The following is a 17,304-nucleotide window of genomic DNA, read 5'->3' as shown; positions in this document are numbered from 1 at the left end:
CACCTTCCTGAATCAGGCCAGTTAGTCGAGTGCTACTGATTTCTCCAACTGCAGTGGGGTCAGCAGCACACAGTTTAGTAATTAATCATCCTTATATCTTTCATGGTGTAGCCATCTCCTTGGACAAGATTAACACTTCCTTAACAACACGGTTCTATCCCTCAATATATCCCACAGGCTTATGGGGTATATTCTTTTGTGTACATGACTTTCTGTATCCATGCTGTTTTATTAGATTTCAAAACACCTGAATGAAGCAAGTAAAAGTATTTCAAAAAACAATCATAGGGCGCCTGGGTGGCTCAGTTGGTTAAGCGTCTGCCTTCGGCTCAGGTCATGATCCCAGGGTCCTGGAGGCCTGTGTCGGGCTCCCTGCCCTGTGGTGGGGGGGGGGGGCTGCTTCTCCCTCTCCCTCTGCCTGCTGCTTTCCCTGCTTGTGCTCTCTCTGTCAAATAATAGTAAAAAAAATCTTAAAAAAATGATGACTTAACAGGAAGGAAAGCTGTGAGGCTAACAGAAGTGAAACAATTAATAGAAAATAAATTGGAAAATAAGAATTAAAACTTGTTTCCTAGATCTTCCTCTTCCGTTAGTTAACGGAGGTTGGAACGCAAGCTCCATGAGGGCAGACACAGGCATTAATTTGCTGATAGAGCCTCAGTGCTTAGAAGTGTACGGAGGAGCATAGTAGGTCCTCTATGAACATTTATGGATTAACTGAATGGGGAGCTTTTGAGCCTAGACAAGAATTTGGCTCATTATTATAAAGGACCATGGACATATCTTCAAGAAGGTGCCAGAAGAATTGTAGTCTATTTGACTGCAAGAAGCAAATAAAAAAATAGAAGGTATCATTTATAACAAAGAAAAATATTCATAAGTATATATGAAGCACCTATTTCTTTCATGTTCTTAGCTGATTAAATGAGGCTATTTTTTTTGTATTTGTGAAACAAAGCCTATTTTTGAAACATGAAGAGAAATCATTTTATAAAAAAGGAAGCTAACAATTTATTTGAAGAGGTGAAGAATTCTCTATAAATGTGACTTTATCACTGTATAAATTTGTATCATCATACGACAGGTTTGCCTGAAGAACAGCAACCTGACGATGAGGGAATCAACCTTTCACAAACATCACACCTCTGTTACTAATTATCCTTATTGATGAACAGTGGGACTCCTAGATGGAAATATTTACAGGGGTAGGAATTTATATAGATAGATAGATAGATAGATAGATAGATAGATAGATAGGGATATCACATGCAGCTGGGATGCCCTGCTTAGTACCATGGAAACTAACCTGAAGTCAAATGGACAGCCCTCACATTGTCCATCTTAGAGTCATAAAAGCCTATTTCACCGGAGGCTTTATAAATGAACCATATAATTTTGTGGCTCCCAAGTCAGTAGAGTAATGACACCTTCCCCTCTGGTTCTTTGCTTCTACAGGTTGGAGCAGCAGACACATGAGGAAAGATCTGAAGATGAACGTTTTGATCCTTTGGAGGAACCACATCAAATGGTGGAGGCAACCAAGGAGAGTAAACGCTCTCTACAGGAGGAGACATTATGGGAGGGTTACCGGAGTAACCAGGGATGAAGACTGGCTGCCAGGAAACAACAGACATGTCTCCTAATACCACAGAAACTTCAGGGAGGACACCCGCATTGCCCAAGAGTGCTCTATGAGCCAGCAATGGCGGCTAACACATCTCTACTGTGGGCTCCGGATCTTAACGTTGCTTCTAAATAACAACTCGTGAGAATAAATGGATTCGCACTTTTTCTATGCGTTTGGGACATGTAGATTCTTACAATATAAGTGATTAGTTCAATTAGAGTCAACTGCCCAGATCGAGGTGAATCATGGGCTTGCCCCATTCGTTAGGATAGAGGTAGAAAAATGTCACCCCTACAGCCACTGTGGTTGTATACAGAATTTCAGGTAGGGGAGGGGAGACCATCTTAGGGCTGTGTCATGTCATCCATCTTGGTCATGGATACGTAAGGGGGAAAAGAAGAGCCAGGGATGTCATGGCACATGTGAAGTGAAGGGTATTTTTCTCTCCCTTTCCAATGGCCCATGGGGACTCCATGTTCTCTCAGCTTGTCACATTCTCATGGTCCTCCACAATGCTCCTAGTTAGCCCTTCTATCTCCTGCCCCCCATCTTTCCTTTATCGTGGGTTCTCTGGCACAGGTATGCTTCTCTGTGCTTCTTTCTGTCCTCTGATTTATTTTCTCAGCAGACTGACCAGAGAGGAGTCCTTGAAACCCACTGACACTACAAAGTCCTGAGATGACCTCCTTCTATGTGATTTACTCACCCCAAACTGCCTAGTGATTTCCATGGAGATTTTGCCAGTATTGGAAAGGTATTACGATACTGAATCTCAGTATGCCGCAATAAATTAAGCAATGTGATTAAAACCAACAATCCTTAGCACACTCATACGCATCCATAAATACTGCTCAGAAATTCATAGGTCTCTTCTAGCCTACACAGTTCCCATTTTCACCAAGGAAAGAAAAGACAAAAAGGAGACAGAGAGAGAGAGAGAGAGAGAGAGACAGAGAGGGAAGAGAGAGAGATTATGGTGGATGGGGGTGGAGGGATGGTGGGAGAAGAGAAGAAAATTAGGGAATCAAAACAGACCCAGTCCTGGGGGTGCAGGCATCAGAGGTGTACTTGGCTGTCCTCTCTGTTCTAACCCTAGTTCCCTGTTCTAAAGTAGAAATTTCCAAACTTGAAGGTGCTTTAATGGGGAGTGCACAGTTAATATGAATTCCCAGGCTCACCCCTAAACATCATGGTTCTGTTAATCAGGAGTAGGGCCTAGGGATTTTCCTCTTAACAAAGACTTCAGAAAATTCAGATTCAGGTGGTCCTACGTGAAAGTTTGTAGGTGGTAGTGCGTGTGTGTGTGTGTGTGTGTGCGTGTGTGAAAGAGAGAGAAAGAGAAACCTAATTTGAAATAAATGTGACCATACTGGAAATTCAGGGCTAAGTTATTTTGACAAAAAAGAAAGGATGTCCAAATCAAAAAAGGAAGGGAAAACTTTCTTTATCTATCAAATAGGGGAGATGTACTGTAATTATTTTTCTGCTGTACTTTTTCGACGGACATACGTGATGTGATGAGGTTGAGAATCTGAGTTCACCAAAACGGTAGTCTAGGCTTCCTCACAAAACTTTCAGTCAGTGGGGCCATTCAGACAACAAGCTATTTTTGGAGAAAACAGAGTGGTGGAAACGACATACTGATCTGACAGTGTGGAGTTCTGGGTCCAGCTTTGGTGCTGCTGGGGGCAAATTGTTCTCTAGCTTCATTACTCCTACCTCTAAAATGAAGAGTCTGGGAAAGGTGGTCTTTTGGTTCTCTTCTAGCGCTGAATTCTGCAGAAAGATTCTTTAGTGGCCTTACTGAGTGATCCATTGTTTTTAAAAACTGGATGTCAGGTTAGTCCACAGGCACCAACTTGTTAAAAGACAAAATACCAGCAACAATTTTACTCAGCCTCTATCTGGTACCAGGATCAGTGTTTCACCCTTGATGTGTATTTCCCCCAATCTCCCCCAAATCCAGCAAGCTGGGTTTCTTTACTATCATTTTGTAAATGAGGAAAATATGACTCAGGGAAGAGAGGTGGCATAATGTAGGGCTTGAGAGCAAGCATTCTAGAACCTTGAACCCTGGGCTTGTATCCTGACTCCACCACCTACTGACTCAGGGACTTAAGTTCAGAAAAGTTACTTAACACTTTCTGTGCCTTAGTTTCCTCATTGGTGAGTGAGGATTATAATGGCGGTTCCCTCAAGAGGGCTCTTGTACACGATACATATTACGCAAGTGTTTGCTTTAACGGTGATTAAATGTTTTGTTAGAGCTGAGATTCAAACCCAAGTTTGTTTGAACCTGAAACGCAGGCTAGTTCCTTGCCCAGTGATTGGAATAACATTGCTGAGCCAGTGTCCAAGCCCAAACACAACCCCAGTGAGTCAAGATGCATCATTCAAAAGCGAACAGTCAACAGTAGCTGGTGAGGGAGCATACAACCTGTCCCCAAAGTAGGACTGATTAAAATTTTAAGCCATTATATTTCATAAAAACCATCTGGAAACTTTGAATGAAACCCATGGTTCAGATAAAATTATGTGATTAAATCTAAAAACCATATTTTAAGAAAATTCACGCACACACATCAAGACACTGTTGGTCATCCTCGGTCGGCTTGTAATGTCGGAGTAGAAACTTTAAAGGTCAGTAAACTGAGTCATAAAACCATGCAATTATTTCCTGAATGTTAAGTGTTCTCTTGGACTCAACAGTCCAGTAGGGCTCATAAGTAAATAAAGAAATGTATTAAAGAATTGTTGTGGTAAGGTCTTTACCCACGCATTTATTATTTGTATATTATTTGACAACAATTTTGCTGTGTTCTACCCTAGCTCTCTGCCCTCTGTGGAGCAGCCACAGCTTATCAGTTATCTGGGCTTGTGTAGAATCATCTTCTTCCACGTTCTCTACTCATCAAATGCTTAGCATTTGAAGTGTTATCCTAGTTTTATTCTGCAGGTTTGTAGATGTTTAGCCTGGTTCTGTAGATACATCTAATATAGTTGCAGAATATAGATACTCAGTATTGTCTCTAAATAATATTCTTATCTACCTATCTATAATCTATATCAAATGATACAATGGCTAGCAGGTGATAAATGACAAGTTGTTAAATGAAATAGAGAGAGAGCAGCCGTTTTTTCCACTGGCTCAAGCGATCTGGCTGATGGGTGATAACTCACCCCATCTTCCAGCAGAGGGCAGTAGAATACGCTCTCTAGCTTATCAAGGTCTCTGGAGCCACTGCTGGTATTTTGAAAGGAAGTACAGTGTTCAGATATATTTTGAAGAGAGTAATGTGAGAGTTTTTGCTGAAAACAAATTTAGAGAAAAGTGGGGGTTATGAATCAAAACAAAAAATTATTTCTCATTGTAAACTTTCTTCTTCTTTAGGGAATCGGTAATTGGTGTGTCATTCAAAAGCATTCATCACCACATACTCCTGTACTTTTTAAGTATCTTTGTTAATTATCTTCTATATTTAGATAATAGTTTATCTGTATTGTATTTCCCGGTGAAATAGGTTATAGGGAATATAAAACTGCCCCTAGTGTTACTAGTTTATTTAATAAAGCAAAACTGTGCCTTATGGTTACTAAAATATTTAGTGGTTAAGTTCATTTATTTATTTGTTTTTTTATTCGTTTATTTATTAGTTATTCAAGAAACACTTTAAAATACCTTAAAAAATGTTTTTAGGGCAGAGATAATTTTCCAGAGCCCCACCTCTATAGATAATTATTTTTCCGAACCTCACTTGTTCATGCCAGACCTGTCAATGTGATAGGAAATGCAGACAGTTTTCTCAGTCCTCGCCCTTTGATCTCACTACCGGTTAGATCATATTTTCATATTCTGTCACTCACGTGTACATATCTCTATAGTCCACAAATACCCACACCTCCCTTGTCCTTCCTCGCACTGTGGTTACCCCTGTCTGTGCCAATTTTCAATTAGGAAGATAGAAAGTAAAAGAAGTAAGAAGATCCAAACGTTCCTGCAGATACCAACTCCTTGAGTTGGTATCTGAAAATATATGGTAACAGTTGGAGACACTTAGCTGCTTCTTGGCCACCGTGAAGGTGAAATTGGAATTTGGGGAAACGAATGGGGAAAGAGGGACCACAACAGGAGAGAAAGAAGGGTTTGCTGAGCAACGTCATATATACAGCAGCTTGTGTCCTGGATAAGATTTAAAGGTTAGATCGCTTTAAATATTAGAGGAATTCTTATTTTTTATAGGACAAAGAGACTGGATCATATTTCATCTACGGTTCATCCCAACTTCAAATTCCCTAAATAGCTCCTCTTACCTTAGCGTTTGAGCAGTTCGATGTAACAATCGTCATCAACTTTTTCTGCCATCCCAGGTGCTGTAGGAATAAGGTAGATGAGGTTTCTGTTCTCTTGTAGACTTCACAGCCAGGCAGAGATCATAAATCAATATAGAGAATAGCAAATAAAGAAATATATGGTAACAGATAGTAACTTAAACTTACTGTGGTGATAGTTTTGTCAAGAACTGTAAATGGTCTGAGATTTTACTTTACTTGGCAGCTAATAATTTAGCCTAAGACAGTTTCTCAGAAGCCGGCAAAAGACAAGAGACTCCTAGGTCAGAGACAAAAGACTTTTATTTTGTGTGGTAATAGCAATAGCCAGAATGTCATCATCTGTGCCAGTTCTAGGACCCCAGGACAATGTGAAGAGAGCCAGTTGATACCTATACGTACAGTGGGTCATGTTACCAGAGAGGAAATCTAAGATGATGAAACATAACTCTTTTATTAAGGGCAATAGAAAAAAAAACATCTCTCCTATCGTCTAGCAGGAGATATCACCTCTGTTTTCCGAGGCTGTTGGCAAACCTGCTCTTTGCTCCAGAGGGAGGCACTATCTCTATTTTCCAGGCCTGTTCACAATTTAAACATCCTGACTGAGCTATTTCAGATGAAAGTAGTGAGTGCAAAAAATGTGTGAAAACGCAAGAGACCCGTGCAGAATTGTCTCCCAACAGGTTTGTATTTGTTTTAGTCGACTCGAAGCATGGGCCACAGAATTTTCATATGGCCAAAGTAAGACTGAAAGTTCATCTGCTTCTTTTGTTAGAAATAGTATATCTGGATATAGCCTTAGTGGGCCTACAAAGGCGAGCTGCATAGCTGGCCTCAGTGCCTTAGATCTGTACAGTTTAGTCCTGTCCACAGTCATGTTCCCAGAGAGGCAAAAAGATTTGAGGGTTCTGTATACTCCCTTTTATGACCACTCGGAATTTTTTACATCTTTTAGCACCCTTCAAGTTTGCCTTTTCTGTTTATGTCGAATTTGTGTGCTTATGTAAAATGATAAAAACTAGGTATTATAAAATGTACTCAGAAATAAATTTCTCCTTAAAAATTAATTTGTAAAATGGTCAAGGTAGGTCTCTTGGAGCTATCTTGGAACTATAACCCTGAGATCAAGACCTGAGCTGAGATCAAGAGTTGGACCCTTAACCAACTGAGCCATCTTGGTGCCCCCAAGGTGGTAGTTCTCCAGAAATTGTCATGAAGAATTTTCTGGTCAAACTTTTTCTTTTTAATTTAAATTCAATTAGCCAAGGTATAGTACATCATTAGTTTTTGATATAATGTTCAATGATTCGTTGGTTGAATGTAACACCCAGTGCTCATCATATCACGTGCCCCTGGTCAAACTTTTAATAGATATTTAAGATTGGGGGTCCTTTTATGGTTACTTGCCAGTGCCTTTAAGTGATTTTCAATCTTATATATAGTATTTTAATTATGAATAATTACTTTTAACTCTAGAAGTCTAGTTAATTTGAAATTCAATATTATAATATTTTCATAGAACATAGTTCTTTATGCAATAATTATGAATTTTTATTTTTTATTCTTTTTTAAAGATTTTATTTATTTATTTGAGAGAAAGAGAGAGAGAAAACACAAGTAGGGAGAGGGGCAGAGGGAGAAGCAGGCTCCCCAAGGAGCAGGGAGCTGGACGCGGGTCTCCATCCCAGGACCCTGGGATCATGACCTGAGCTGAAGGCAGATGCCTAACTGACTGAGCCACCCAGGTGCCCCATTATTATGAATTTTTAAAAGGAGGAATGCTACACTTGTGAAACGTATAGAAACATCCAAGTTTTTGGGTTGCCTGTATAAAAGTATTTTCTTTCTTTTTTATTATGTTAGTCACCATGCAGTACATCATTAGTTTTTGATGTAGTGTTCCATGATTCAAAAAGTATTTTCAAAATACTATAGGAAACAAGACCAATGACTTACTTAGGTAGGCATAGGATTTTTTTTTCAAATTTATTTGACGAAGATAGAGAGAGTGCACGGAAGCAGGGGAGAGTGGCAGAGAGAGAGGCAGGCTCCCCACTGAGCTGGGAGCCCATGGGGCTCAATCCCAGGACCCTGGGATCATGACCTGAGCTGAAGGCAGAAGCTTAACAGACTGAGCCTCCCAGGTGCCCCAGGCATAGGAGCTTTTAGAAAAAAAAAAAAAAATCACACTTGAAAGCAACATCCAACTTTACATTCTCTCTCTCTCTCTCTCTCTTTTTTTTTTTTTGTTGAAAAACAATTGTATGATAAATCCTGAAGACTTTTACCTAAAGTATTTAAACAGGTGCAGCTTTTCCATTTTTTCTCTCAAAGATGATAGGGTTGGCATTCTTTTAAAAGATCTTATTTATTTATTTGTTTATTTGAGAGAGAGAGAGCACGAGAGGGAGAGGAGGAGAGAGAGAATCCCAAGCAGACCCTACGCTGAGTATGGAGCCTGCCCAGACTTGGGACTTCATCTCATTATCCTGAGATCATTACCTGAGTTGAAATCAAGAGTGGGTTGCTGAAGCTGAGCCACCCAGCCTCCCTGACCTTGTCTATATGGAAAATTAAGTTCAATTAAAACTTTGGCTATGTATGGTGATGGATGGTAACTAGACTTGTCATAGTCATCATTTCACAGTCTATACAAATGTGGAATGAATATGCTGTAGACCTGAAACTAATATAATGTTATGTGTCAATTATATCCCAAATAAAAACAAAACAAAATCACACAAAAAACACTTGAGTATTGTTTCCAGAAATACTTGGAATATGTCTAAAATGTCAAGTTTGCTTTCTAAGGAATCCACACTGAATATAAAAGATGATGTTGCCAATGTCTGCAAATCAATTGATTATCAGAGCCACTATCAACAAGCATCTTTCCAGGAATTAGAAACCTTGGACACCGAAAGGAGTAGCTCCATGATGATCTTTGGTTGGGTGTCGCCACCGAGGGCATCAGCAACCCCTGGTTTTGAAGGCAAGCATCATCTTGCTCACATCTGTGTCTCTGTGTTTGAGGGTTAGGGTGGATGCTGAGGGCTGGGCAAATACTAGAGTCTCCCCTTGGGATCTTGCCAATGCTCCTTGTCCTCCTGGTCCCATGGGCACACACCTGCTTTCCTAATAAGATTTTATTTTATTTTATTTTATTTTATTTTATTATTTTATTTTTTTTAAGATTTTATTTATTTATTCGACAGAGATAGAGACAGCCAGCGAGAGAGGGAACACAAGCAGGGGGAGTGGGAGAGGAAGAAGCAGGCTCCTAGCAGAGGAGCCTGATGTGGGGCTCGATCCCAGAACACTGAGATCACGCCCTGAGCCGAAGGCAGACGCTTAACCGCTGTGCCACCCAGGAGCCCCTTATTTTATTTTTTAATATTAGTTTCAGGCATTCGCAAATTCTTTTTTGATTTTTAGAATATTGCAATTTGTTTGGAACCATGTGAACCGCATTTGCATCACAACCAGTTCAAAATCCACTTCTACTCTGTAGATTTTTTAATTTGGTATGAACATTGGTTTTAGTAGGATGATATTCTCAGAAAAAAAACTGTAGTTGTGTTATTACTGAAAAAGGATTTGAAAACACTTATTTCCAAGCTCCCCATATCGCCCATCTGCTCTCCAGCTAGAAGCAAGCTGGAGGAAAAAGAAAGACTGGGATAAGAGGTCTAGAGGGTAGACGTTAAGAGACTTCAAGGACTGAAAATCTCAACTGGTTTCCCCACTTTCTGGAATTAAAACCCTCACTGGCTCCCTATTGTACTTATGATGAAATACAAGATCTTCTGTGGGGCCACACAGCCCAGAACATTTCTGTAGCCTCATCTTCACCCCACTCCTCGCTCACCTGCCACTGGCTTGCTGTATGGCTACCTCACTGACCTCTGACCGTTCCTATAAACTCCAAGCTCTCTCCCCACTCGGGCTCCACATATACTGCTCCTCCACCAGGAATGCTCTTTCTTACCCCCTCAGACTGGTTAATTACCACTCATCCTTCAGGTCATTCTCCCATCCATTAGAGAGTTTTGCCCTATTTCTCTTTGTCTAAATTAAATCTCTGCCATTTTGTTTATTAATTAATTTTATAAAATTATAGATAAATGAATATTTACTGTGAGTCAGGCATATGTTAAGTACTATTCTGATTTATCTCTTTTAATTCTCCTTATATTATTTATCTCACCTTACAAGATTTAGAGAGGTTATGGAACTCCCCAGGGCACACAGCTAGGAGTGGTTGAGCCCATATTCTAACTGAAGCAGTGTGACTCCAGCACCCCCGTCACTCCTAACCCTTTGCAAAACTGCCTCCAAAATATCTTTCTCTGTGTGAGGCCCTCGGTAAGCAATTTGCATGCATTTGTTTAGTCAAGCCTCACCACAATCCTGGCAGGTAGTACTATTAGTATAAACATCCTCATTTCATAGATAAGAAAAAATAAGGCATGGAGAATAATTTGCCTTAGGTTACACCCAATTTGAAAGTGAATATTTGCACAAGCAAAAGACCTCACTGGAAGGTGGCCAAGCCCAGATCACCATCCAGACAACTTGATTCCAGTTTCTGCTTTAAACCAGTCTTATATATGGCCCCCACTGCTGCTCTCCAACTCTGGTTCCACGGTATCAATTTTGTTTAGCACCACCTACCCAGCACAATGCTAAGGTCAGAGGAGTAAATCAACATGTATTTGTCCTATGAATGAAAAGACGGTGTTAGTCTTTTCAATCATGGTTGGAAATTTTGTTTGCTTAAATCAACATATATTTTGTCATCAGAAATTATTCTTCAGAAACTTACAAATACATTTGTTATGTTAAGCTGTTGAAACAGTTTCTTCCCTTTGACCACTGGTCCAATGCTTTGGATAACTCTATGGAGCATTTCTAATAGACAAATCAAAATCATCTCACTCAGAGCAAAAGTGAGGCATCCCCTCTTGGTCCATCAGTTTTTCAAAAAGGATGTTAACAGTTTTTAACTGGCAATTGTATCAGTTACGTATTGCTGGGTAACAAACCACCCTAAAACTTAGTGGATGTTAACAGCAACTCTTCATTATTTCTAATAGGTCTGAGGGTTGCCGGGGCCATCCCACTGATCTGAGTTCAGCTCCATTGTGCTTTGGTTGGTCTTACTCGTGCATCTGGCTTGAGCAGGTTGGCATGAGCAGATGATCACCTGGTAGGTTGCCTGGTGGCTCATCTCTTTTCCATAAAGTTCCTTCTTCTCTAGTTAGCTAGACAGAGGCAGGAATTGAAGGGGTGGGGGAGGGAGAGAGAGGGAGAAATGGAGAAAGAGAACAAGCAAGTGCTTTTTTAAGGCTCTGCTTGCATCAAGTTTGTTACTTTCTTATTTGCTAAAGAAGGTCACATGGCTAAGCCCAGAGTTAGTGTGGGAGGGCAGGAGTGTGAGTATAGGGTGTGGGTACAGGAAGGTGGGAAAATTAGAACCATCAGTATATCAATACGCAAAATGTCAAATAGTATTTACCGAGAAGGACAATTTTGAAGTCACTGCAACCCAATATCCATTAGAAGTTCAGCTGAGAAGAATGGTCTTCTTAAAATCCTGACTGATGGGTATCAGTTAGTTACTCTAAATATAACCCAGGATTAAGTCAGGTCAGTAGAAGGCTAAGTAACTGGACTATTGTTCTGACCAAAGGGGGTCTTGTTTTCACTGAACTATGTTTTGATATAATGCCATTTGTGTAGGAAACAGTCTTTCTTTTGTTGGATCTATTAAAGTGGTTCTTAATGGGCAAAGCATGCAGGGGGCATGGCCTCCAAGGACATTTAGCGATGTCTGGAGACATTTTTGGTTGTCGCAGCTGGGGGAGGAGTGCTACTGTCATTAAATGGAGAGAGTCCAGGATTTGCTGCTAAATACCCCATAATACATGGGACATATCCTCACAGCAAAGAATTACCCAGCCAGCATGTCAAAGGTGCTGAGGTTGAGAAACTCTAGTGTGCTGAAAGAATGTTGTTCATAGACCTGTTTCCAAAGAATCCTTTGAAAATTCTTTGCCCTCTAAGTGTCAGAAATAGTTGTATTTCTGCTGAGCAATTATTTTGGCTTCATCTTCAACACAAACACAGTGAATTGAATCAGCGATCAATTTTTCCATTTTTCAGTGGACAGTAGAAAGCTCAGAGTTAAGGAGTGCCTGGGTGGCTCAGTCGGTTAAGTGTCTGACTCTTGATTTTGGCTCAGGTCATCATGACCTCAGGGTTGTGAGATCAAGCCCTGTGCCAGGCTCCATGCTCGGCATGGAGCCTGCTTAAGATTCTTTCTCTCCTTCTCCCTCTGCCCCTTCTCCCCCGCTTCTCTCAAAACAAAACAAAACAAAACAACAAAAAAAGAAAGCTCAGAGTTAAATTTGTTATACATTTGTATGTAGCAAATACTCATGATTCTATTTTTATTAACCTCATTTCTGGCTCTATTTTTTTATCACCTTACCATTTATTTGCCTTTTTATTTCTCAGTTATTTCTAATTTATTGTATTTTTTTGATTTGCATAAGTTCCTGAAAGCTGTATTAAATCTCAGTTTTGAAGAGTCTAGAAACATAAATGAATGCATAAACAATATAAATGCATAAAACAAAATAAAGCACTTCAAGACTTACTTAACAATAAATACATAATGAGAATTGCTATTTATAGTCACTGGAAATGAGCATGAGCTCTCAGATCCAGGACTTGAAATTTAATACGAATCTTGAAGAAAAAGACCAACGAAAACAAAGGACTGGAAAAGTTTTAAAGTTCTAGTGCCGAACGTATGGAACATCTTCTGTGATATGGTTAGCATAGCGACTGGCATATACCGAGTTCTCAATAAATATTTGTTGAATGAATGAATGAATTTAATTGGTCTCCATTCTGATAAAGTCTGCGAGAGGATTTTACTTTAAAAAATTCTGGGTTCAAGAAAGTCATTGTTGATTAAATATAAGTTGTTGCTGATGATTAGAATTTTAGCTTGACCAATTTGCAAAGAAATCCAGAATTTCCAAAGTAATCATTATGTGTTTCAGGAGTTATATGTCCATATGTCAGTTAAATACACACTTTCATATAACGCAAGTTTATCCAGACAGCAGGGGGAAAACATACACAGTGTGCCCAGAGCACAGGGGTGCTATTTCTTCCACATTCTAAGGAAGTTACAAGCAATCTCTTCCAAATCCTTTTCCGTAAAACCATTATAACAGTCTTCTGTCTCAAAGTCATTATAATAGCTTTATAACCTCTAGGATAAAAGACTATAATTTCCAGTGGAATTCTGTCATTCATTAAGAAACAAAAACTTATCCACTCTAAAATGGAAGTTAACTAATTAGCGAAAACATTTATGAAGCCAGAAAGGAAATGCAGCCTTTCCATACCCCCTCAACTACCCTCAGAAAAAAACAAAACAAAACAAAACAAAAAACTCTACTGTGTTAGTAAATAGGCTTCAAATAGATAATTAGGATAATTAGGAACAATAAGCATTTATACCGATTTCAGTGCTGTTTGAGGATATAATTTGTACAAAGAATGCTTTGCTGTAGATGAGACAATAAGTTGTCAGTTTTATTTTCCATTACTCTTTTATTTAAAATTGTGGTTTTTAACAATGTGCTTTCAGGATTTATACACTGGAGACTTGAGTGCGATAATGACTTTCTGTGTTAATGCCTGAGATGTTTTGTGCCTATCACTCCCTACTCTGGCACTGTGAATCTGAAAACGCTCCTAGGGCTTCCAGTAATTTATGATTTGTAGCTATTTCTTCCAGAGTATGTGATGTATTTTCTCTATAGGACTTGGATTGGCATTGAATATCATATCCATTCATTTGTCTATCAGTTATTCCTGCCGGATAGGAATTTGCCAGGTAGGTAGTGGGCTAGTGGCTGGAATTACAAAGATAGGCAAGATTCATGGATTCCCTCTTCAAAACCTAAGATATTTAGTATTAACAATTCCACTGGGGCACCTGGCTGGCTCAGTTGGAAGAACATGGGACTCTTGATATTGGGGTTGTGAGTTTGAGCTCCACATGGGGTACAGAGATTACTTAAATAAATAGAACTTTTTAAAAAAGCAACACAATTCCACTATGTGCAGTAATATATTAACAACTAACATCATTTGTGCCCTTATTATGTCTCAGCACTATTTTTATTTTACATGGAAAATTTAATTTCATTCTTATAACAACCCGATGATGTAAATACTATAATCATCCTCATTTTACAGTTAAGGCAACCGGGTATCATCTAATAGGAAAGATAATTAAGTAAATGATTATTTTAAAAAACCATTAATAAGGGACATGCCTAGGATAAATGGTAGTAGGGGAGCACAAAGGAGAGAAAAGCAACTTGGTTTAGAGAATGACAGAAGGCCTCTTTAGTAAGAAGAATTTGAAAGATGAACTTCCAAGATTTCCCATCTAATCCCTGGGACTCGGAATATAACATAATATGACCTTCATAATTATGTTACAAATTAGGTGATAAAGGAATTTTGCAGATGTAATTAATACGACTGATCAATTGACTTTAAGTAAATCAAAAGGGAGATGATTCAGGTAGACACAATCTAATCATGTGAGCCTTTTAAAAGCAGAAGTTTTCTCCCCTGATAGCTGAAGGGAAAGTCAAATTCACTGCTGATTCAGTGCACTGTTGCTGGCCTTGAACATGGAGGATGTGATATGGAGGCCATGTGATAAAGAACTGAGAGTGGAGTCTGGGAGCTCTGAGTGACTCCTGGCTGACAACCAGCAAGAAAAGTGGGACCTTGGTTCTTCAACCACAAGGAAATGAATTTTGCCAACCATCTGAATGAGTTTGTAAGTGGATTCTTCCCTAGAGGCTTTAGATAAGAGCCTAGCCTGGCTGTTAATCTTGAGTTCAGTCTAATGAGAGACTAAGCAGAGACCTAGTTGAGCCTGACTGGATTTATGACCTATAGAAATGGCACTAATAAATGGATGCTAATTTGAGCCACTAAGTTTGTGGTAATATGTTATGTGGCAATAGAAAAGTCATATAGTTGCAATGAATTAGTGACTTTTAAGCTGAGACCTAAAACATAAGTAGAAGCTGGCTTGGTTAAAGAGGTTAGGTAGAACCTAATATTCCAAGCTTAGATGACTATATAGTCAGTCTTAGCTCGTGGATAGTTTCAGGAATTCAAAGAAACTTGATGTGACTGGACCATGGAAGGTGTGTCTGGTGGACCTGTGGAGGCAATGTGATGAGGGAGGCTGGATATAAGATAAAGCCGGAGGAAGCTGGAGGAGGGGGCAAAGGCCAGGTAAGAAGGATATTATAAATCTTCTAGAAGAGTTTGACTTTATTTTAAGGGAATAGCAAGCCTTGGAGAGTTTTATTTAGGATGTGCAAATCAGAGTACCTTTTTAAAGTAAGTCTAAAGAAGAGCAGGACTGTAGGCAGGACAGACAGAAGGCTATTGCAATAATGCAATCACGAACTGATGTTGTCTTGAACTAGGAAAATGGCTGCCTCATACAGTTGATCACTTGGTCCTGAAAAATTAATTTATTGTAATATTATTGTATTAATTTATCAGAACCTAGTGATGGACTGTAGGAAGGGGTGGAGATAGGGAAATATTTAAGGTAACCCACAGATTTACATCTTAGGCAACTGTATAAGGGCATCATTAACAGAAAGGGGAAACTCAGGAGGAGGAAGATTTATTGAGATTGAGGGAGGGGATTGATTAGAAATCCCTATTGAGATATTGATATGTTGATATATATATATCAACATATATATATCAGTATCTCTATCTATCTATTTGAAGATATTGGTTTTCTTTCTTTTTTTTTTTAAAGGATTTTTATTTATTTATTTGACAGAGAGGGAGCAAGAGAGAGAGCGAGAGCACAAGCAGGGTGAGCAGGAGAGGGAGAAGCATGCTTCCCACTAAGCAGGGAGCCCAATGTGGGGCTTGATCCCAGGATCCTGAGATCATAACCTGAGCCGAAGGCAGATGCTTAACCAACTGAGCCACCCAGGTGCCCCGAAGATACTGTTTTTCATAAGGAGATACCCACAGAAAGTTGATTACATGGATCTGGAGCGCAGCAGTAGTCTGGGATGAAGCTATGGATTTGTAATTCATCAGCATTGTGTTAAGGTAAGCTAATGAATAGCAGCAAATAGACATTGCTGCCCCCCGCCCCTGCCAATTTCAGCAGCTTAACATACTAGAAGTTTAGGTTGGAGTAACATTCACTTCTCTTCCACATGGTCATTCAGGGATCCAGGTACTTTCTATCTTGTGTTTCTGACATCTCTAGGACAGCGGTTCTTAACTAGGAGTGATTTTGTCCCCCAGGAGACATTTAGCAATATCTGAAGACAATTTTGATTGTCACAATTAGGAGAGATGCTACTGGCAACTAGTGCATAGAAGCCAAGGATCTGCTAAACACACATCGATGTTCCACAGTTGGGGGAGGAGGGCTTATGTAGAACTATGTTGTGTGGAGGAACACATGGTCTGGATCTTTGTCTACTGATGCTTCGTCTACTGGCACCTGCAGAGAAGCCCCCTCTTCTGTATTACGGGATGCTGGGGTGGAAGTCTGCAAGCCATCTTCCTCACAACCCTTTGCCAGCTGGCTTCTAATTGGACTCTGACAGTGGAAGACACTGGTAGGAATTCAAAGGAAGGAGGAGGTGAAAAGGATGCTCCATGTACTTCTAGTTTCTGTCAGCTTCCCTGGAGTGGAGGCAGAAGGTTCTGGCTCCAGTCCCCAACTTCTTTCGTATTCCTAGAATTAGCCATGCTCTGTCCTCTCAGAGGTACCACCAGCATCAGTCTCTGAGGTTCAAATAGCAACTGTGGGGGGAGGGATGTCCCAGGAGTTCCCAGATGCAGATAACCTCGCCCCCTTCCTTGTGTCCTTCCATCTATAGGGGTGGTCGCTGCTTTTTCAATTACTAACATTTGGGTGTTTCTGTGTCTCATTTTTTCACTCTTTCAGCCTTCTAACACCTGTCCAACCTATTCTGTTTAATAAGTCCTTTCTCCTTGAAGTCCCTAGTAGGTTTCTGTTCTCCTAAATGGACTCTAACTGATGTGCCTGAATTCCCATCTGGTCTTTGGCACACGTCTCAGGTTTCTCCTGGGCATGCTTGTGTCCAAGCTGTGAGGCCTCCCTATACTTGTTGGCTGCCTGGGTTGCTCCTGGGGGCACCCAAAATATCCCCTTGCTGCTGCATCCCCCTGGGGTTGCGGGAATTCTTGCTGCTTTGTTGCCTGCTTGCACCCACATTGTC

This window comes from Ursus arctos, unplaced genomic scaffold (genome assembly GCF_023065955.2).
Source record: "Ursus arctos isolate Adak ecotype North America unplaced genomic scaffold, UrsArc2.0 scaffold_29, whole genome shotgun sequence".
Taxonomy (NCBI): Eukaryota; Metazoa; Chordata; class Mammalia; order Carnivora; family Ursidae; genus Ursus; species Ursus arctos.
The sequence above is the reverse complement of the archived record's forward strand: the minus strand, read 5'-3'. Positions refer to the sequence as shown.